Raw genomic sequence first — 23,502 nt, 5'->3', positions numbered from 1 at the left:
AACATAAGACAAGGTGTGTTAGCACAAATCACAAAGGACAATTTATTTCTATGGAAGGACAAGGATAAAAACTTGGTGAGGGTTAGCACAATCACAAATAACAAAGAAATCACAAACACAATAAACATAAGACAAGGTGTGTTAGCACAAATCACAAAGGACAATTTCTTTCTATGGAAGGACAAGGATAAAAACTTGGTGAGGGTAAGCACAATCACAAATAACAAAGAAATCACAAGAAACATATAACAAGGCAACTCATATTGTCATCATATGATCAATTCAACAACTATCAATGAGTAAAAAAGCAAGTGCTACACAGACTAAATTTAAAAAATGCAAAACTCACCTGTTGCCATGGTACTGAGGACAAAGGATCTCAATAAGATGCTGGTTGGACTTTAACTGACCACGTACCCTCATGGTGCTTCTAGTATCCATGCACAAAAGTCATACTTCAACATCTTGGTCTATAAGAACAAAATCAAACTCATAATAATATAACACAAGACCCAATTAAACTATCTATAAACAAGAAGACAAGAGAAACATGCACAACCCTCAAACTTCTCCTTGTCTTCCCTATAAAAGGTTAGTAGTACACAACAAAAAACACTTATAGAGAAAACCATAAAGCTAGAATAATGGGTACAAAAGAGTTAACATCAGCAATCTAACAGAATATTATCATCTTGTTTACTTTAGCCTCTTCAATGTATATTAAAATTTACAACCACTTTAGCATCAAATGCTCTCACCAAACTAGCTACTTCTTTACAAAGTCGCATGCACTCATAGCAAGAACCTACACCCTATATTGACCTAAATGCAAGATCTAGAGACAAGCCTCAAATCATGCTCCCTGATTCAAATTGCCAGAGACCTGAGAAAGAAAAAATAGAAACAAATAATCAGATTCAAAAACGTGAAGTTATAATAAACAAAGTGACATTGGAACTAATATTACCTTCTTCACTTTGCATGTACCATCATATGCACTATTGTATTAATTGAAAACCATGTCATTAACAAGTTTGATGCGAAGTTGACTAATATCATCTTCGGTGTACTTCTCCAACATATTCAGATGGACTTCAAAATGCTCTAGATTCTTTATAGAATACACACCACTATCATTGATTATGCTAAAAAAAGAAAAACAAAAAGGGAAAACAGGAAACAATGGGACTATAAGCACAAACAAAATCCACATGATCTATATAAATCAAAGGACTACATTTCAATCACATACTTATCAGATTGCTGGGGTACAGTTCCAAAGAAGACATGGAATGCATGTAAGCCATAGTCAATATTAACAACTTGTTTTCAGACGGTGGCCAAGTTTTCTAGCTACAAATCAGGCAAAAAGAAAATGACTACACCATGCAAAATAATATTTGTTTCGATGAAGGATATAGTAAACTACTGTAGCACTAAAAATAATGGGAAAAAACTACCACTGCAATACTAAAAATAGACAAATGGTGCATATATAAATACAAACTGATACTTACAAATTCATCTTTCACAGCTTTGTGGAAAACTGAGTCTACTCCAAAGCACACTGTGCATGAATCCAAGATTATACACCATCTCAGGCTAAAATATAGTACAACAACATACCACTGATCATGGAAGAGTATTGGAAAATAGAGCTGACAAAATAACAAACATTGTGATTATTAGTAACATCACATAGTAGGACTAGAACACAACATTTATGCTAGTACTCTTTTTCAAACAATAGAGAAGATATGTTACGCACATAGTCGTTGGATGTTAAAGGCCTAGCACGATGAGCACCCTTAAAGCATCTCACAACAGTCTCAAATAGCTCCTTCTCCTTCTCATCATCAAAACCATGATTTCCAATAAGATAATCCTACAATAATAAATTGACCGATATTATTTCCATATAGCGCAAACATATAGTTTACAAAGAATACATCAACGACTACTAACCCCAACTTTAGAGAAGAAGTAATGCTTTCTAGAATCCCTGGGGTGTTTTCTAAGGAACAACAGCTTGCAAAATGCGTTCACTACAAAATGGTTGACCTTTCCGCCAGGCCGAAGAGAAGATGAAAGTGCACTCAACAAGACAACAACAAACCCATAATCCACCACTTTTAGACTGCAAACACAAAAACAAAACAATTCACAGTGAATTGGTACAAGTATTAACACATGGTGCTGCAGAAGGCTAAGAATGGGAAAATTGTGTAAATTTCAAACTTACTTCAAGTGTTCGCTGCTTTCTCTCATCTTCAAAACAGCTTCATACACATCAGATTCAAGTTTGGACACACTAATCTTGGATTGAGGGATGATAAAAGGGCTGATCTTGTACATGCTGGGCTTCGCAAGCCGTCTAGGATGATGAATAGCAACCTTTGAACTCGAAGACTACCAAATAGCTTCACTGGATGACTCAGAGTTCAATACAAATCCATTGCTGCCAACAGACTTTGCAGACAAGCAAGGCCCACCAACCACAGACTTTTCACGATGGGATGGAAGACGTGATTGAATAGGTGTCTACAAAACATACAACAAGGAACACATAAAATTGTTCGAAAAATGGAAAAACTAATAGTGTTAGAGCAAGGATCTAATAATTTCAATATATCCTAAAACTGCATCACAAAAAATCACACAAACACAATACGATACACTTACAAAGAAAAAAGAAGGGGGCATTTACTCCAAATATATATACAACACTAGTACTGGTTCGCAAGAGTATGAACATTACTACAACTACTTATACAAGCTATTACATGATCCAAAAGCAGCCCCAACTGCTACCATGTAGCATTGTACTAACTACTTCCCCTTCTACTACCATGTCTCCAAAAAAGATAAAGCAAAAGGAAGCAGGCACCATCACGTTATCTCCCACCACAAACTTTCCAGAATGATAAGATTAGGTACGCCTATTTACAATTTTTATAGGATCTCCATAAGGACTGACTGTAGCAAGAGGAACAGGTTGACTTAGATCTTCTTCGATCTCAGAATATTCAGTTAAAGGTAAAGACTCCATACGGATAACGTCCTAAAACAACAATAAATATAGAAATAAGACCAGAGAGATCAAAAGTTACATCACAATACAAAATCAATATAATGCAATAGGGAGGATTACATTTTCAACATTCCCATTTATCTTAGTCCCAGCATTTCTAGTGCCAATGGTCTCCTCATTGCTCACATTACCACCTCTAGGAGACATCGGCTTATCAACAAAAACCTATTCTTTAGATGCAGACCTAGATTTCAAGTTCAAGTTGCTTTTGGTTTCAACCTATGAAAAAATGAAACTAAATCAGGTGGGAAAACATTCCTTATACATCAAAAACTACTTGGCATCTACAGAAACAAAACAACATACATTTCTAGGGACACCTCCATGGGACATATTAGCACCAACTTTCTGACCTAAAGTAGAAACTCTACTCAACTGCAGCAACAAAGAATAAATAAAATTTCATATATATAATATATAATATATAATGACTTGGCATGGGAAGAATAAACAAGATGGAAGAGGACATGTACCATAGACAACGCTCTATCAAGAGGACAAGATGTATCACAAGTTGTACCAACAGGACACCTCAAGTTAGGATCTGCAACATAATTTCCTAAGTCATCTAGTTCTTCAAACATTATGAACGAAGGTACACTAGGGCTATGAAAGAATGGAGTCTTCGTCTTCAGACAAGGTTCCTTAACAAGTGCTTTTCCAGCAAAAAAATATAAGACAATAAAGAAGGCTGAAACTTAAATGAAATAAAAAAAGTCATATTGCACAATTCAAATACTACAATTGCAGAATTACAAAGGTGCAATTTACTGATAAAGAGAATGCAACATAAAAAATAGGGACTAACCATTAAGATCTTGAGCAGAAACTACATTTTCATCCAAGTCAGCTCTAGAATCAGCTTGAGCATTCTCCACTCCACAAGGACCAAGACCACTTAGAGAACCAATAGCATTCCTTAGACTCGGTGCTTCTCCTATTTGTCCTACATAGAGACCATGCTCAAACATGAGCCCAATTCATATATCTTAGATTTCATAAAGCATTTTTTTCATCAGCGGGACAAACCTGGGGCCCTCTCAACTGTACCAACCAAGGAGATAGCAGCGGCCGCATAAGTTGTCTCGCCTTCATGAATAGTAGGAACCAAGGGGGAAGCAGTATATGCAATAGTTGCTTCGCCTTCCTAAATAATAGAGAACAGAATGAAACAAGTCTATTTAGTAGGGTATTTCATTTACTACATCAATACCTAGTAGTGTATATTACTAACAGCAAAAATATGCTGGAACCTATGCCTATCTGATCATGGAATAGCAGAACAGCTACAAAAGCATATAAAAACAAGAACCAAATAATGCAAAACTCACTTTTAGATGGAGCTTTTGACGTTTAGTTGCAACATTAGTAGTTAACACTTGGTCTTCCTCAATAACTATAGTATTATCCTTGTTACATCCATTTCTAGTTTGATCCGACATAGTTGCCTAAAAAGACAAAAGTGACCCAACAATTTAGAAAATACACAACTGAAGATAAATAAAATGATAAATAGGAACATTCACCTCAGCATTATGATCTTTTATGTGACTCAGAGGGGACTTGCCAAGACGTTGAGAGAGTCGAGTCCTAGATGCTACACTATTGGCGCTCGAATATTGTGATGCACATCTTTTCCTCTTCCTTTTACTTATAGCTGAACCTGAAAATAATCATAAGATTATGAACACACATACAAACAAATCAACTAAATGCAGAAATAAATGTTACACAACATTCCATGTACCTTCAGCTAATGAGTCTTTAGAAGGAATAATTTTAGTTGACTGAGAAGCACAACAATTCTCACCACCAGATCCATCGTATAATCCATTAGATTCAATTTTATCAGTCACAGAGCATTCTTCTTCATTTGTTTCAGTAGGAGCAGCAACTGTAGGATGCACATCTTCAATAATGGTATTATTTGTAGCAATAGTAGCACCATCCACTTCTTTCACAGCTGTTTTACTTGTATCACCAGCCATTCCCGCATCAAAGACATCATCTTGCACAACAAAATGTCCTAGAGAAAGTAGTGGGGCTTCATATTCAGCACGGACAGCATCATCATCACCATTATGATGTGCTGGAGAAGGAAGAGGAGCTTCATATTCAGCAGGGATACCATCAATAACTCCATCATCACCATCATCATGTCTTGGAGGGGGCACTCTAGTAGCAAAACCCTCAGCCTCATTAGAAGCATCACCACCATGATTAATTACATGAGTCCTATGCATGTACATAAACATCTTAGCAACAAGTGTGCCTGGGCTCCTAAAGCCTAGTCTTGTATGGTGGTTTTCAAAAATATTGCACATGTTATCCATGTCTTGTAATGCCAAGTTAATAGTAACATATGAATCATGTAAATTTCATTATACAAGAGTAATGAAATGATCAAATCAAAGGATTGCACAAAGACACATACATTTGTCCTGATGAAATCACAACGTCTATCCAAAGTTCTCCTAAAAAGAGCACAAGCCTCTTCCGGTAGATACTCTTCAACATAGCATGTGTCATTGATGGATTTCACCTACATAAAATCAACTCAACCAGTGATCTCAAAAAACCCTTACAACTAATACAACTCTAGATGTGCATTAGAAGTCAACAAAAACCCAATAACAGAATGTTAACAAGGCATGGGCAGCCACACAAACTTCATAGAGAACTAGGGGCTATTAGATTACCATCCAATGGCCCAGGATTCATCATGCATGTATGATTTTTAGAATAAAATTTAGAGGAAGATATTTTCTATTTCAACACAACTTTCTTTCAGTAGGGTGTTCAGATCATTTATTTGGCTAAGAGAAGTAAAGGAGAGCTTTTATTTGGATAGGACAAGTAGATGTAGAAAGTTTTGAGATATCACACAGCAGATAAATTACTTCTAAAACTTAATAAATACTGCACAGGACAAAATAAAACACTGCCTGCAACTGCTACAAAGATATAAAAAAGGAAAAAGTTACAGAAAGATTTGTTCTTCTATGACTACAAAACATTATTAATCCATCAAGATAATTGGCTAAAACATGCTTCTTCAATGTATTACCAAATTTCACTAAATAGATAGCCACTGGTTCTAAAAACTAAACAGGCAGCCTCTAAAATTAATCACAGTCAGACCAACAACATCGCTACAGAAATCACAATCTTGAGCTATGAACTTAATACAAGAATGACACTTGCACAGATTTAACATGCATATTGCACATGCTTATAACTAAAATTGCAATGGTAGTAACTTGTAATTTATATTATTGGTGATTGCAATAAATGCCTTTGATCAAGTAAGCAACCTAAGATCAACACTCAAGATTTTTGGTAGATTTTTTTCATACTAGACAATACAACACCAATGTATATTGGACAAGCAAAACCACAATAAATAGATGAAAAGTTATGTTAGCAGAATCAGAAGAGAATTTTTTTCTAAGAAAGCATAAGGTCAACATTTTGCTGACAGTAAGAATCAGAAGATCCTTAGGACACTAAGACTAAGAAACATTTATACAACTCCAGAAAGATCTAAACTCATGTAGCAAGGATACATGATACATCAATAAAGCTCATGGATACACAACATCACAACTACAAATATGAATTTTCAGGTTCACTACTCACCGATCGCTTTCCATAAATGTCACCAGACACACGATCATATGAAGCAAAGGTCTTGATCATCGAGCCCTTCCAACAATGGATTCTTGGCAGATCTAGGGGCAGCTGATTACGTACTCCAAAGTTGATATAATCAAGATAATAACCCTACATATGATTTCAAAGGCATCACTAAAACATGCTGCATAACCAAAAAATAGACAACTGAATAAAGGGAAAAAAATACAAATATAGGCACACTTACAGCTAGAAAGTATCTGCAACCACCAATTGTACTCCGATGCTTCTTTCTGTAGTTTGTAATGGAAGAAAACATCCAATCATAGATGAACTTTGACCAATTCCATTCTTTCACCTTAGATACATCAATCAATGCACCTAGATACTGCGGGCTCGGATAAGTACTAGAATTAGCACAAATAAATGTAGACAAGGCTACAACCATGAAGTATCAAAGCACATCATCATCAGATAACGTGCCTCCTACCAACTTGTCCCCAAATGTCTTGATCATGGGCAAAGAGGGATCTTTGATTGCTGAAAGGAAGTTGCTCTTCGTAGACTCAGTATAATTCTCCTTAATATCTTTACCATCATTTGGAAGCCCTAAAAAGAGATGGACTGACAATGGATCCAATGGAATCACTTTCCCTCCAACTACTATGTCACTACAACTCACATCTACTTGATCTGCTATCCATTGCACAAAGCCTCTGGGTGCTGAGCAACCATCGTACTCCAGTAAAATTCCAAAGCCATGATGCCTAATAATTTTCTTTTTGCGCTCATCCAACTTTGCTATTATCTTTTCTCCAAAGTACTTGCTATTAAACCTACTTCCTGGTCTCTCTGATGTACCTGCAGCGTCACTCAATTTCCGTTTACCTCTACCTCTAACTGTTCTGATACTCTGTAAAACAATGCAACAAAAAAGAAAATCTGGTTAGGATACTAGAATCACTAAACATGGTGACAAATTTAGCAAAAAACTTGATTAGTTGGCTATGTTTTTTGAACAACACCTATTCCTTGAAATATCATGCTCATCATGCATCCGCTCAATTGTAATGCTACTGAATTTACCTTTCCAGTCTGGACACCTGAACCCCTTGCTTTCCCTTTCTTCTCAACAAACTTAGCAAACTGAGAATACATAATAGAAACAAAAATATCAGGTACAGTTCAAATGCAAATAGCACTATACAAGAACAAAAGTGCATGATGAGATCAAGCATTCAAGAACAGAAAAGAAAAATAGGCAAGGACCAATGCCACCAGTATCACTCAATCATCTACAGTATAATAATCATCTACAGTATATACAGGAACAATAAACTAGCATGGACCCTAAACTACTGCTACTACAGGAGTAATACAAAACTAAAACAGCCACAACACGATATATCAGATATTAATAGACAGGTTTTAGAACATACTCCACAAATAGCTTTTTGAACATGCTTCAAAGTTTTCAGCATTTCACTAGTATCAATATTATCATCTTTAGGATTTGGATCCTAAAAAAGGCAACAAGATATATGAAATATCAAATTATTATAATACACAAGTGCACACACAAAAACAAAGTCAAAATGAACTTAGTACCTCACCATCATTGAAAGGATCAGAGGTTTCCTCTTCTGAGTTGTTAGGAAGATCATCCTCACTCTCACCATTTGTAGACTCACCATCAGAAAGAAACTCATCATCATCCATGGCTACATAACAAAAAAATGGTTAATGATCTCATTGCTAGCTGCAGTAAAAAACCAATCGAATTGAAATTTAGCAAAGCTCTCTACAGATGAGGGGCCAGGGACTAGCATGTCAAGTGCATAAGAAGCTAAAATTACTAGTACAAGGACTTCTATATAAAGAAGGAAATTACTAGAACAGGAGCATGATTTTGACCAGAACACCTAGATGCTTGACATGCTGCTTGTGGACAGTATTGCTCACCCTATAGAATTTTCATATATTGTGCAAAGGAAATTCAGTCCTAAAATGCGGAATACATAGCACTCTCATGGTTTCTTATTAATATGCAGATAGTACAATAGTATAGTACAACACATAATTCAATTATCAAAATTACTTAACAAAGGCACACAAAATCAGTTTTAGGACCACTGACATTCTACATGATTAGATCTAACAAAGAAACAAATCAATGTCAACCAAACAAACCGGTGGTCAAAATCCCTGATTGATCTATCAACTCCTAAAATAAAGTCGTTGAGCCGATTAGTACAATCTGATTCCAATCTGGCAGGAATAGGGGCAAATGGGCGACAGAGTTGCAACAACCTTGCCCAATGCCCATATTCCACAAAGAATGAAACAAATTGTGTCTTAATAAGACATAGCCATGTAATCCTTCCATGATTAGGTGCCACATTTGTATCACCTATGTCAAGAGGGTGCACAACGACTGACTGAAATACCAGGAGCCCATAAAACTCCAAAACATGCAGTAAGTTGTGGGAGCTTAAACAAATTTCTAAAATAAACCATGCATGTGAGCTCAAACTTATAAAAACAGATCCCAATATATGCAGTACTTGCCAAAGTTAGGAGACGGTAAAAACTGGATGAGCTCCATGCAATTACTAAAAAATGTTATTGTAACAAATCAATATTGCTCCATCCAATTGTGCAACCTCAAACACCATGTGGTCCATTGCAATTTTGTCAGCTATGTTATCTTAGAAGAGGCCTACTGCATGCAAGAACCAATCACATGAAGAACACAGACACATGTAGACACAAACACAAATCAATTCAGTCCTTACCACCACAACATGCCAACCCTGATATAGTAGTTTAGAAAAAGGTTCAGACATATAGTAGTTCAGACATACAAAAGGTTCAGAAAAATCCAGGCGATGTTTTGATTGCAAGCAGACATATAGTAGTTCAGAAAATAAAGTTCTTGATATGTTCAGTTCTCTTTAATCATGTGTATAACGTATCTGATAGAACCAAATAAACAAAAACTGCTAAATGGCAGTCCTATTTAAGCATGTGTATCAGCGAGCACATCTGCACATGCATGGAGGATCGAAATCATATCATAGCATTAGCAATAGCATATATAGCATACATAGTATCTAAATCTGAAATCATATCATAGCATTAGCAATAGCAATAGCATATATTCAACAGAAAACCGTACTCTGATGGAAGCTCAGTACCATACAAAAAAATTAAAACTAATCAAGTTATCAAACAACTCACTGTAAATCAGAACTAGTATCTGAATCTGAAATGAACAAAAAAGAATGGAACACATAGTTAAAAGACTAGATATTACACATGTTGAACACCATAATTGCAGTAATTTAAGTGTGCAATTTACTACTTATAAATGTGCAATCAAGAAATGCATACTACACACATATTTATTGTACAGTATATGCAACACACAGTTAAAAGATGTGAGCTCCTACTATTCTACTACAACAGCCACAAGATAGCCTAGCAATACAAAACCAACGATCAGGAATAATTTTGAAATAAACTGTGCATGTACATGAAACACCAATAATTTATTTAGATAGATCAGGAAATAGGTTCAGTAGAGGACCTGCACAAGGATAAATCATGGCTAGACCACCAACCAAAAGCAAGAAATCTGACTGTTGAAAAAATGGAACTAAAAACACAAGCATTGGTAAATGTAAAAAATGTCCTCACACATATATGATGATAATCTATGTTGCAGAACATTTTGTTAAGGATAAAACCAATAATAGATCAGTAAGCAGCACATTTATGTAGAGAATAGCCCTTTTCGATTTTTCAATATGTTATGGTATAGTCCTCTCTTCAACTATAGATCAAATAAACCATTGAACAAGCATACCAAGCAAAAACCAGTTCTATAGATCAAGAGCAATTAAATTCAATAGCTGAGCTAACCCAAGCAAAAAAAAGCAAGCACCATTGCTGACCATAAAAACCATTGCACACAAATAACAATAACAAATCACCCTAATGCTTAGGCTGCTACACCATGGCGCATAGCACGGGCCATAGCTAGCTCACTCAACCCAACACAACAAACATAAACACCACCAATCTCTAACCCTATGACCTCCTCACGCTAGAAGGTTTTACCAATCAAGCAAATCGACACCACATCATGTAGCAGCATAGGCAAAGCAGAACAACACAAACTACACTAAAGTTTGGCTTGGCTAGATTAAGCACTTAAGTAGCAAGCAGCGTAAATGTCTCCCCACCATTCTCTGTAGCCAAACGCCCTCAACTATAAGCGTTGGTGCAGTACGGCAGAGAAGGGGGTTGCCCAGTCATTCTCACCACCATTTGGAATTTTAGGGAAGTGATGATATCAGTTCAGTCAAAAAAACGTCCATACAGGACACAAGCAACATATAAATTCACATACTATATCAAAGTCAAACAGATCAAACAAATCAAACCACAAATCCTAGCTCCCCCTCGATCCCAGCCGCAAATCGAACTAGACCAAAGCATGGAGACCAAAGAGGCGTTATCCTAGCATGGAGGCAAGCTGCAGCTGCCCTGGCGCTTGTCCTGCTACCCCTCGAGCAGGGGGACTTTCGAAAACCCACAACAAAATCAAACAAGCGCAAAATTAAGGGGCTAAATAAGCGCAAATCACCCCTCCTCCACCTCACCTGACATCATCCCCACCCCACCTTGCTTCCGCTCGGTTCCTCGTCGGCTGCCGCTGAAGCGACGACACAAGCCAAATCCTCGGCGAGACAACGCCCGTCCAGGTGAGGCGAAAGCAAGCAGACTCATCCTCCATGAAATCGAACCACAAATACATCAAAGATGCAATCAAATCGTACATCTACTGAACCATAAACAGAGATGACCCAAAAAACAGAGCTCGAATCAGGGGAGAGAGCGCAGCGTAAGAAGGTACCTGCTAACCTCAAGCTATGGTGGAGCAGCGAGCCTCCGAATCGCCAAGGAGGGGACGCCGACGAGCCTCGATGGGGAGAACCACAGAGAGGGGCAGAACAATCGCCACCGCGACGAGCTCTAGAAAGCACGATACCTTTCCTGTCTGTGAGCGGGGATTGAGGAATACGAATAGTGTCCGAATTGGGTTCTCGGTCCATTGGGTAGTAGCGGATGCGGCCTCCAGTGCCTGGACCCGATAAGAAAGATCATACCCAACAGAGCGCACGAACGTCACCTGAGAGAGAGACCAGATTTCAGGCGACTGTACAATAGGAAATGTGATATATATATATATATATATATATATATATATATATATATATATATATATATATATATATATATATATATATATATATATATATATGTGTGTGTGTGTGTGTGTGTGTGTGTGTGTGTGTGTAAGGAATTCAAAGTATACTAAATAAAAAACAGCCATACACTATAGTTTCGTCTCTCTCCCTCCCTCTTCTCTCTCTTTTCTTAAAAAAATGCACGCAAGCAAGCACTGAAGCACTGAGAGATAAAAAGAGAGATCAGGAAAAAGTGCCACCTATAAAGAAAATATCATCAAACAGATACGGTGCAAAAAGACATGACATCTACTACCGGTGCCAGTGCCCCAAGTCCATGAACACACACCAAAATATCATTAGGGTCATTCTCCTGCTTGAGTTACATTTCTCGGACACAAGTCCATTCTCCTTTAAAATAAAATAAAAACTAAAACAGCAAAACTACTTCTAGTACTTCCAAGATGCCAAACCAAAAGCAAAGAAAAGAAAAGGAAACTTTGTATTTTATATTCTACTAGCTAGTCTGTCCGTGCGTTTGAAAGGTCCTAATGGCTAGATGGGGTGAATAGCCTAATAAAAATTTCTACAACAACACTTAGCAAACCAGTTAGTGTCGACAGAATATCGTCGGCGGTCCACCGAGGGGTATCCCGCGATGGTAGATTGATCAGCAGAGGAGTGTGTAATCAAGAACAAGAAGGCAACAGAGACACATGAGTTATACAGGTTCAGGCTGTCAGTATGACGTAATACCTTACTCCTGTGGTCTGTTGGTTTGTATTAGCTATCGTATGATTTGCTATGATTTTGTAGGGGGTCCCTGCCCACCTTATATAGTCCGGGGGGCAAGGTTACAAGTCGGTTAGATCCGAGAGATAACCGGAAAGTAATAACAGATTACAAGAAACACGAGATCGTGCATATCCTATCAGACTACGTGACATCTTCCGGATATCCTTCCCATGCCTTGCGGGAGGCGCCGAGCAGAATCGTGCCCTGCAAGGCTCCTTTTCATGGGCTGGACCGCCCCTGGAGGCATAGCCCATGTGGCCTACCATGGGTATCTGGGGTCATACCCCCCACAGCTAGTCCCCGAGTGCCTTGTACCCGTTGAGCAACGCCATCTTGAACTTTCCCGAGCAGGTGCGAACAAAAACCGAGCAGTCTAGATCATGGTCCGACCACCATAACAAATCACCGATCAGTTGTGAGCAGTTGCCGAGCAGCGTGCACCATCGCCGACCAGTGTGTTCCGAGCATGGCTTGTCATAAGGGTGTAAGGAGCTCAATTTCAGAATTGAAAATTCCCGCATGGTAAAATGAAGTGTGCCCACTTAGAGTCCGACCACAAGGTTAAAGAAACCTTGGCTTAACTTTTAGAGGCTCGGAGTCTTTCGGAAAAAACAAACACATTCGCCGTGAGGTGAAGTGTGCCCATTTAGTCCCTGAGTCTGACAGTAGGTGACGTAGTCAGGTGGTGCCAGGCTTAGAAAATATTGAACCAGCCGAGCAGGTTACCAGTCCCCGAGCGTAGCCTCGAGATGAAAAACAAACACATTCACCGCAAGGTGAAGTGTGCCCACTTAGTCCCCGAGCCTGACAGTAGGTGACGTAGTCACGTGGTGCCAAGCTCAGAAAAAGGTAATCCATCCGAGCAAGTAGCCAATCCCCTTATGTTGGGCATAGATATCGGATAAATCAAACCGTGGAGAAAAAATCGGAGTAATGGCTGTGCAGCATCGGGTGCTGAGCCTCATTAATTTGCGGAGAAATTGGTGAATATTTGGTGGCGATAAATGAGCGATGTGGGCTACTGTTGCGTGATAGCCCAACTTGTGGCCCATTAAACTACTTTGGTGGAGTCGAAATAGCGCTAATGGTGAGAACGGTTTCCCAAAAACCCTTAGGCGCAATGAAAACTGGAGGAAGTGCTTTATAACCGCGCCACCACATACATCGCCTCCTACCTCACTCAGCTTGCCTTTCCGCCTTCCTTCGCAAACCCTACGCTCCACATTCTGCACCATCACGAGCACTCGCCTCCAACCCAGTTCCAATCCAAAGAAAATGGCGCCGAAAAAAGGAGCCACAAAGCCAAAGAAAGTGGCCACCGGAGCCAGCCGCGATGAGGAGTGGGTGCCGTCGAAGACGTCGACGGTGGATCTTGATAGGATGGTGGCAGCGGGCGTTCTCCTAGACCGCCTCACTGCTGGATGGCGGCCAGCTAGTGGTGAGCCCTTCCCAACACCACATACTGATGAGGCTGTAGTATTTGAAGATTATTTCTGGCGAGGATTAGGGTTTCCTATCCACCCCTTTTTGAGGGATCTTATGGAGTTTTGGGCGATTAGCCTCTATAATCTGCATCCCAACACCATTCTACATGTGTCTATCTTTATCCATTTCTGCAAGGCGTTTCTCGGTGTTCTTCCGCACTTCAACCTCTTTAGGCACCTGTTTTGTCTGAAGAAGAAGGGGGGCATCAGTTCCAAGGTGGTCGGCGGCATGTACCTACAACTCAGGGATGGGATGGCCAGCAAATATATCAGTGTACCGCTAAATACCTCCCTTAAAGGTTGGAATGCCAGATGGTTCTATATCAAACAAAGTCACCCAATGATTCAATGCGACGTCCACCACATCCCGGTTAATCATAGTAACTGGTCGAAGAGACCCAACAATGCTGACATGGAGCAGGTAATGGAGTTGCTGGACTTGATTAAGGGCATGGAGCTTAGGGGTGAACTGGTGGCGGCTAGCTTCATAGTGCGGCGCGTTCAGCCCTACAAAGAGAGGGCCCACCCGACATTTGACTATAAAGGTGACAACGATGGTACCCAGGAAAACACAGACCGTCTGACGAAGAAAGAAGTAATAGACCATGCCATGGACCTATTTACTTCCAATGTCTCATTCAGTTGGCTAAAAGGAATGAAGGCTTTCAACTATACCAATCCCCCTCCTCAGGTAACCCTTTCACCTTGCATTTTTTAGGCATCAATTTCCGAGCAAAGAACTGACTTACTTATGTAAAGATCCATTCGCAGGATAGGTCAATATACTTTTCAAATGTTCCGAGAGCGGATTGGCCGAAAGGGGTGGACATTCGACGGCCGCTACAGTCTGAAGAGGAGGAGTAGAGCACCTCGTCGGATAGTCCATCCCAAGCATCGGAGAAGATCCACGGCAAAAGATCGGCAGTTGATGAGCTGGTCCCAAAGAGGAGGAAAACTGCAAGCTCTCATGCACACAAACCAGGCAGCATCTCTCTTGGTGAAGACCAAACAGTTCTACCATGAAGAACCGCTGTGCTGGAGTGGTTGGACGATGACGAGGACTAGTCAGTGCTTCCACCGAGCACGAAGGGGGCATCGGCGGATGCTGAAGCTCTCAAGCAGCAAGCAAGGGAAAGCTATGTTCGGGCAACAACAGAAATCCCGGCGACGCAAACTATCGGAGTCCCCAAGCAACAAGAGGGGATAACCACAGAACCACGCATAGAAGGTGGAGCCCCCGGGCATTGAGAAGAGCAGCAGCCCGCTGCAGAGGCGCAGGAGTCCTCCCATCAAGCTGACCAGGCAGCCACGCCTAGGGGATCAGGCAGGCATCGCCGATTCAAGAAAATCAATCGGAAGACCAAACCATAAGTATGTTTGCCTTGGAGTAATAATATTGTTCCTTGATTTCTCTTGGTTACTGACAAGCCGACATTACTCAGAGCAATGCCGAGGCCCGTGACCTTGGAAGAAAAAATGACAACTGCTCCCGTCCAAGAGTCCCTGAGTGCTCATCGAACAGAGGATAGGCCAGCCACTGCTGCCAGCATTCCTGGCGATGGTGAATCATTGGCGCACACGATAGGCGCGTCGGCGACCGCAACCGAGGCTACGACTAAAAAAGTTGATACTTTTGAAGCGGAAACTATAGCTGTTGTTGATGCGCCAGAGGCAATGGATGCAACTCCACCATCGGCCGAGGAGCAACCTTCACCATCCGCAGCGAAGCTAGGAGTGGTTGGAGCAGCTGTTCGACCACGGAGTCCCCCAGTGGTTTCTCAATTGGCGGCGGAGGAGGACGAGGTTGTGGAGATTGAGCGTGCCGCGCCCAAGCCCTAGTCCATCCGTATTCTCCGAAAACGTGGGGAAGAGGTGGTAGTTGTCGAGGAAGAAGACACCACCAGGGAGATAAAGAGGTTGAAATCCGCTGTCGCTGGTGTTATGACTCAAATCGAGGTGAGTACCGCACCTGAAACACTAATATATGTTGTTGGAAACCATGGCTTATCTCTAGCATTGTACATTCATAGGGGATAGCTCAAACAGCCGAGCAGCGGCATCATCTGATGAAGAGGATGGAGCCCCTCACCGAGGAGAACAAGATACTCCGAGAGGCGTTAAGTCTTTTGGAGAAAAGTATTCAGAGGGCCCAGTGCGAGCGGGACCTCGCGGAGTCGAACTCGCGAGACCTTGAACATCAGAAGGGTGTTCTGTCCGAGCAACTAATGGCTGCATCCAAGCAGCTGAAGAAGATGTCCGAACAACTGGCGAATGTATCCGAAGAACTAAAAAATATGTCTGAGCAGTTGGGCAAGAAAAATGGAGAACTAAAAAATAAAACCAAGCAACTCGACCGGAAGTGCCAGCAGTTCGAGGATGTATCCAAGCTAAAATCCGGTATTCCTTTTCACATAATGTATTTTGCAGTAGTTGGCCGTTCGTTTTTTTAAACAGTTGATTTTGCAGAGCAAGATGCAGAACTCAACTAGCTTCGCTAAACTGTCGAGCAAATCCGATAAGAGAAAACGAAAGAGTCGGAGCGAGCATATAGCTGGCCGAAGAATTGAAAGGTAGGTACCCCCTGACCGGAAGTAATGTCGTAATACTTTGTTGTCGTGACGAACCGTTGTAATTCTTGTAGATTATCGTCATAAAACCAAGGCGTAGTTCGATGTGCTGGTGCAGGAAGCCAAAGTCTAGAAGGACAACTTCAACACTATAACCACCACAATAAAACCAGTACTCGACTGCGTCGACGTTGAACCGCCACCCCATCCTGACAGCAGGCGGCAAGGGCCAGACACCATCATTCAGAGATGCAAGGCAGCATGGGAGAACTTCAAAAACTTAAACCGCGATGCCGTTTTGACCGCCACTACTCATGCCCTTGCAGTGGTTCGGTCCCATTATCCGTCTGTCGACATCCAGTTGATAGGTGGTGGGTTCGCCGATGGGCTTAGCGATGCGCAAACCCAGCAGCTGGAGGATGATGTTGAGGATGTAGCAAAAATTCTTATCGGTGATATAGACCTGTTTGGCAAAACAGAAACTGTTGGCGAAGCTTAAGAAACTGCCCAGATGTTATCACCTGTAACACTTGATTTATCTGGCGATGAAGAATGGTTGTATTAACTACCTGATGCAGTTATGCATAATATAAGCAGTGTTTGATCATTTAGTTTTCACTAAACTTGACGCCTTAGCTAGGCCGTAATCCGTGACGCGTAACGTGGAGCTCATGGGTATGTTGGAAAAACAAGCGTTATCATAAGACCGTAGCCTGCTGTCCAACACACAGAGCATGGAGCTCATAGCACGTTTGGTGGGATGCTAGAGCCTCGGTGTCCTCTGGAGTTATCATTGCAAAAAACATGTTGCTCAGCAGCCAACTAGAGTAACTTGGCAAGAAAAATAGTTCAAGTGGCGTCCGAGCAGTTAGTTCGTGTCTGAAATCTAGGCCTTGACTAGCCTATAGTCCATAACATCGAGCGCAGAGACCCTGACACATGTAAGATGAACAGGCATGGCCAGGGAACCGTAGCTGACCAACCGTAACGCAGAGCGCAGAGCCCCTAAGCACGTGTAGGATGTAGTCGGAGACTGGGTCTTCTCCGTAGAAAACAGAAGGAAAAAACATGTGCTGCTCGAAGATTGGCGAGCTATGTTTTGAAATTTGGAGCGCAAAATCGTCGTCGTTTTTGGTAGAAAAACCTGTGTGAACCAGAGAAAACATAGTAGGCGATTTATAGAGAAATTGTACTCGGCGAATTGGAGAAATCGTGTTCGGCGATTTTTGGAGTTAATGTGTTCGGTGAATTGGAGAAATCATGTTCGGCGATTTTTGGAGTTAACGTGTTCGGTGAGTTGGAGAAATCATGTTCAGTGATTTTTGGAGTTAACGTGTTCGGCGAGTTGGAGAAATCATGTTCGGCGAGTTTTGGAGTTAACGTGTTCGGCGAGTTGGAAAAATCATGTTCGGCAATTTTTGGAGTTAACGTGTTCGGCGAGTTGGAGAAATCGTGCTCGGCATTTTGGGCGTACTTGGCTAGCATATTGGAGGTCATCACGGAGTGGCGTATAGCCCGATAACGGTAAGAGAAGCTTATAATGGAGGAAAAATGGTGGAAAATTATGGAGACCAGAACTTTATTAATATGAAAGTAAAGAATACATATCTATGTTATTTCAGGGGTAGAAACGTATAAGGTGCTCTATGTGCTAGGAGTTGGGAACATTGAGTCCATCTAAGTCACATAAGCGATAAGACCCTGGTCGAGTAACACCTTTTACGACGTAAGGGCCCTCCTAGGGTGAAGACAACTTGTGGAGCCCTTCGGTTTTTTGTTTCCGACGTAAGACGAGGTCGCCGATCGCGAACGAACGACCTTTGACGTTACGGTTGTAATACCTCCGCAGACCTTCGAGGTACTTGGAAGTGCGGACGCAAGTAATCAAATGTTCTTCCTTAGCCTGATCAATGTCTTCTGTCTGAACAGCTACAGCTTGCTCTTCATCATAATTTTCTACTCTGGGTGCTCGGAATGCAATATCCATTGGGAGTATGGCCTCTGACCCATAGACCATAAAATATGGAGATACACCGGTACTGCGACTAGCTTAAGTGCGCAGTCCCCAGACCACAGCTGGTAGTTCTTTGAGCCATCTGCCCGAATGTTTTTCTTCTTTCTGATAGAGCCTTTTCTTAAGGGCGTCGAGGATCATACCATTGGCCCATTCGACCTGGCCGTTAGCTCTAGGATGAGCAACAGAAATGTATTTAACAAAGATGCACCAGTCTTTGTAGAAGTCCCAAAAATGTTGGCCGGTAAAAGTTGTCCTAAGGTCGGTGATGATGCTGTTCGGAAGACCAAATCTGTGTACGATGTCTTCGAAGAGCTTGACTGCTTTCTTAGCAGTAGCTGCAACAAGTGGTTTGTACTCAATCCACTTGGAGAACTTATCAATGGCGACGTACACATACCGGAAACCTCCTGGCGCTGGTTTGAAAGGTCCGATCATATCTAGTCCCCAGCATGAGAATGGCCAGGAAGCTGGGATGGTCTGTAGTTCCTGTGCCGGTACATGTATTTGCTTGGCAAAAAACTAACAACCCTCACATCGTCGAACGAGATTTTCCGCATTGGAGATGACCGTGGGCTCATAAAAACCTGCTCGAAAAGCTTTGCCGACCAGTGTTCTTGAAGCCGCATGATTGCCACAGGAACCAGAGTGAATTTCAGAGAGTAGCTTCACACCGTCGTCTTGGATGATGCACTTCTGCAGTATCCCTTCCTTGGCACTTTTCCTCATTAGGCTACCGTCTACCAACACGTAGTGCTTACTTTGGTGAATTAGTCGCTCAGTTTTGGTTTTGTCGGCGGGTACTTTGCCGTTGGAGAGGTATTTGATGAACTGTTCTCTCCAATCGGCGTCCTGCGAATGTATCGTGAGCACCAACTGCTAGGCAGGGGGTACTTCTACAACTTCTTTGTCTTCTTTAATGGATGGTGTCAAGAGGTCCTGAACAAAAACCCCTGGTGGAACCGCGGTGTGAGAAGATCCTATTTTTGATAGCTGGTCGGCTAGTTGGTTTTGGTCCCGTACCACATGGTGGTACTCGATGCCATAGAATTTCCCATCAAGCTTCCTAATTTCGGCGCAGTATGTGTCCATTTTCTCACTGGAATAGGACCAATCTTTATTGAGCTGATTGATAACCAGCGCGGAATCCCTATATACCATGAGGCGTTTGACGCCGAGCTCGACGGCTATACGGAGGCCGTGGAGACATGCTTCGTATTCTACGGCGTTGTTGGAGACTGGAAAATGTATGCGAAGAACATATCGTAGTTTATCCTTTGTCGGTGTGATGAACAGAATGCCCGCACCGGCACCATTGATATTAAGGGCGCCGTCAAAGTACATCACCCAGTGCTCGAGGCAAGTGGCGGCGATGGGTTCTTGGATTTTCGTCCACTTAGCGATGAAATCGGCAAGCGCCTATGACTTGACGGTTGGTCTGCTTCTGAAGTCAATGGAGTAGGTGCCGAGCTCAATGGCCCACTTGATGATACGACCATTGGCCTCTTTATTGCGGAGAATATCCCCCAGAGGGAACTCAGTGACTACGACGATCTTGTAGTATTCGAAGTAATGTCGGAGCTTGCGTGAGGTGATCAAAATTGCATATAACAGCTTTTGCACCTAAGGATAACAAGTTTTGGGCTCATTAAGTACCTCGCTGATGAAATAGACCAGATGTTGTACCTTGTAGGCGTGTCCAGTTTCCTCACGTTCGACGATAATAGCCGTACTGACAACTCAAGAAGTGGCGGTGATGTAAACCAGTAGAGTTTCATTTGGTCGTGGTGTTGTCATGATTGGAGGTTTTGTTAAAAACAACTTGAGCTGCTCAAAAGCTGTGTCTGCCTCCTCTGACCAAGAAAAAAGCTTGGAGGCCTTGAGGAGCTTGAAGAAAGGTAGCCCTTTTTCACCGAGGCGCGAGATAAATCGGCTTAATGCAGCCATGCAGCCTGTAAGCTTTTGTATATCCTTGACGCACGTCGGCCGTTTCATGTTGGTGATGGCAAAGACCTTATCAGGGTTCGGTTCAATGCCTCGAGCGCTGACGATGTAGCCTAGCAGGATACCGGATGGAACTCCAAAGATGCACTTTGAAGGGTTCAGCTTCCATCGGTATTTGCTCAAGTTTGTGAAAGTTTCTTCAAGGTCGGCGATGAGGTTGTCGGCGGTTTTAGTCTTGATGACCATGTCGTCGATGTAGGCCTCGACGTTACGGCTGATCTATTGGTTGAGGCACGTCTAGATAGCCCTTTGGTAGGTCGCTCCAGCATTCTTTAGTCTGAAGGACATAGTGGTGTAGCAGTATGCACCGAAAGGCGTAATGAAAGACGTTTTGACCTAGTCTTCCTTCTTGAGGGAGATCTGATGGTAGTCGGAGTAACAGTCAAGAAAGGAGAGCAATTCGTAGCCAGCGGTGGAGTCTACAACCTCGTCTATCCGAGGTAGGCCGAAGGGGTCTTTAGGGCAGTGTTTGTTAAGATCAGTATAATCAACACACATTCTCCATTCTTTATTCTTTTTCTTAACAAGAACAGGATTAGCTAACCAATCTAGATGATACACTTCTTTTATAAATCTGGCAGCTAAGAGCCGTTTTATTTCTACCCTAATAGCCTCCTTTTTGTCCGGTGTGAATCGGTGAAGTTTTTGCTTGATCGGTCTAGCGGTCGGCGAGACATTCAAGGAGTGCTCGATCTTCTCCCGTGGTACCCCCGGCATGTCTGCAGGTTTCCAAGCAAACACATCGGCGTTGGCATGTAGGAAGGAGACGAGCACACTTTCCTATTTGGGGTCAAGGTGAGCCCCAATTTTCATCATCTTGGAAGGGTCGTTGAGGCCGAGGCCGATCTCCTTGACTTCCTTGGACTTGGTGGAGGCACGAGGAGGTTCTGGGATCTCGATGTCATCAGTAGATGGCATCTTGGCTTCGGCGATCATGCTAGCCATCTGGATGGAGAGGTCGGTGGCTTCGGCGAGGGCGAGACTTTCTGTCTCGCAGGCGTACGCGACGGAGAGGTTGGCCTGCAAAGACAGGACCCCTGCGGGCGAAGGCATCTTTAACACCAAATACGCATAGTGTGGAATGGCCATGAACTTGGCCAGAGCAGGTCGCCCCAGTATGGCATGATAGGCGGTGTCGAAGTCTGCGACGTAGAAGTTGATATGCTCCACTTGGTAGTTGGTTGCCATGCTAAACTGTAGTGGCAGGGTAATCTCCCCAAGAGGTCTAGATGCCTTGCCAGGTACCACGCCCCAAAAGGAGGAGTCTAAAGGCACGAGATCTATTGGCCCGAGGCCGAGCTCCCTTAGGGCCCCAGCGAAGAGTAGATTCAAAGCGCTCCCACCGACCACGAGGACTTTTCTGAAGAGCACCTTCTGGACAGTCGCGTTAAGGACGAGGGGAAAACGCCCTATGTAGGGTATGTCCACCCACTGGTCGGCCCTGCTGAAGGTGATGGAGACTTTAGACCACGGGTGATAGCTGGGGTTGGTGGTAGTTTCTTCTAAAACGACGGTGACCACTCGTTGGGCGGTGAGCTTCCGTTCCCTTCTGCTCTCATTGGAGGCGAAACCCCTGAAGATGGTGGCGACCACCTTGTCGTGGTCCTAGAAGGCATTATTATTATCCCTAGGTGGTTGGTGTCCTTCGTTCCCACCATTGTCATCGTTGTACTTTTTCTCCTAGAACTCCTTAGCCAAACCAAGGCAATCCTTCATCTTGTGTTTGGCATTCTTGTGCAGGGGGCACGGTCCATCAAGGATCTTCTTATACTACTCATCGTAGTTACGCTTTGCACGCGGCTCATTGACGTTGGCAACAAAGTGATCTGGTCGACAGCGGTGATTCTGACCAGATTTGTATCCATCTGGCCGATCTCGTCCGCTGTCCTGATGGAAACTGCGGTCATCGTAGCAGCGACCATTGTGCTGTCGGTCATCGTTGTGATCGTCGTGGTAGTGAGGCGGGCGATTAGTGCTCGTATCTTCATTAAAACGCACCTCCACTTCCTCGGTGTCGGCGTACTGGTTGGCAGTTGTGATCATCTCGCCGATGTCGGTAGGTGGCTTCCTGTTGAACTTAGAACAGAGTTCTCGGTGATGAAGTCCTCGGATGAAGGCAGTGATGACTTCGGCTTCCGTGATGTTGGGAATAGAATTCCTCATCTCAGAGAAGCGTCTGATATAGCTACGGAGTAGTTCGGATGGCTTTTGGGTGATGCGGTTGAGATCGTGCTTGGTACCCGGCCACCTACATGTGGCTGTGTAGTTGTCGGTGAAAACTCTCTTTAGATCTTCCCAAGATCTGATGGAGTCTGGGGCAAGGCTTGTGAACCAGCTCATGGCGGCTAGCGTGAGCATGATGGGGAGATAATTTGCCATGATGTTGGTGTCTCCTCCGGTGGCGCGGATGGCGGTGGCATAAGCCTGTAGCCACTGAGTTGGATTCATCCTCCCTTCATAGGGCTCGACCCCAGTGATTTTGAAACCATGGGGCCACTGAAGCGTTTGGAGCGCCCTGGTGAACGCTGGGGGCCCTTCTGGGCTATCGGGGCCAACATCGGTAGTATTGCCGGCGACGATTGGCTCCAGAGCTGAGTCTGAGTTGCCATACTCTTGCTCGTACTCCTAGTGACGTCGTACTTCATCTTCATGGCGCCCG

Source organism: Miscanthus floridulus, chromosome 3 (genome assembly GCF_019320115.1).
Source record: "Miscanthus floridulus cultivar M001 chromosome 3, ASM1932011v1, whole genome shotgun sequence".
Lineage (NCBI taxonomy): Eukaryota > Viridiplantae > Streptophyta > Magnoliopsida > Poales > Poaceae > Miscanthus > Miscanthus floridulus.
Note: the sequence above shows the minus strand (reverse complement) of the source record.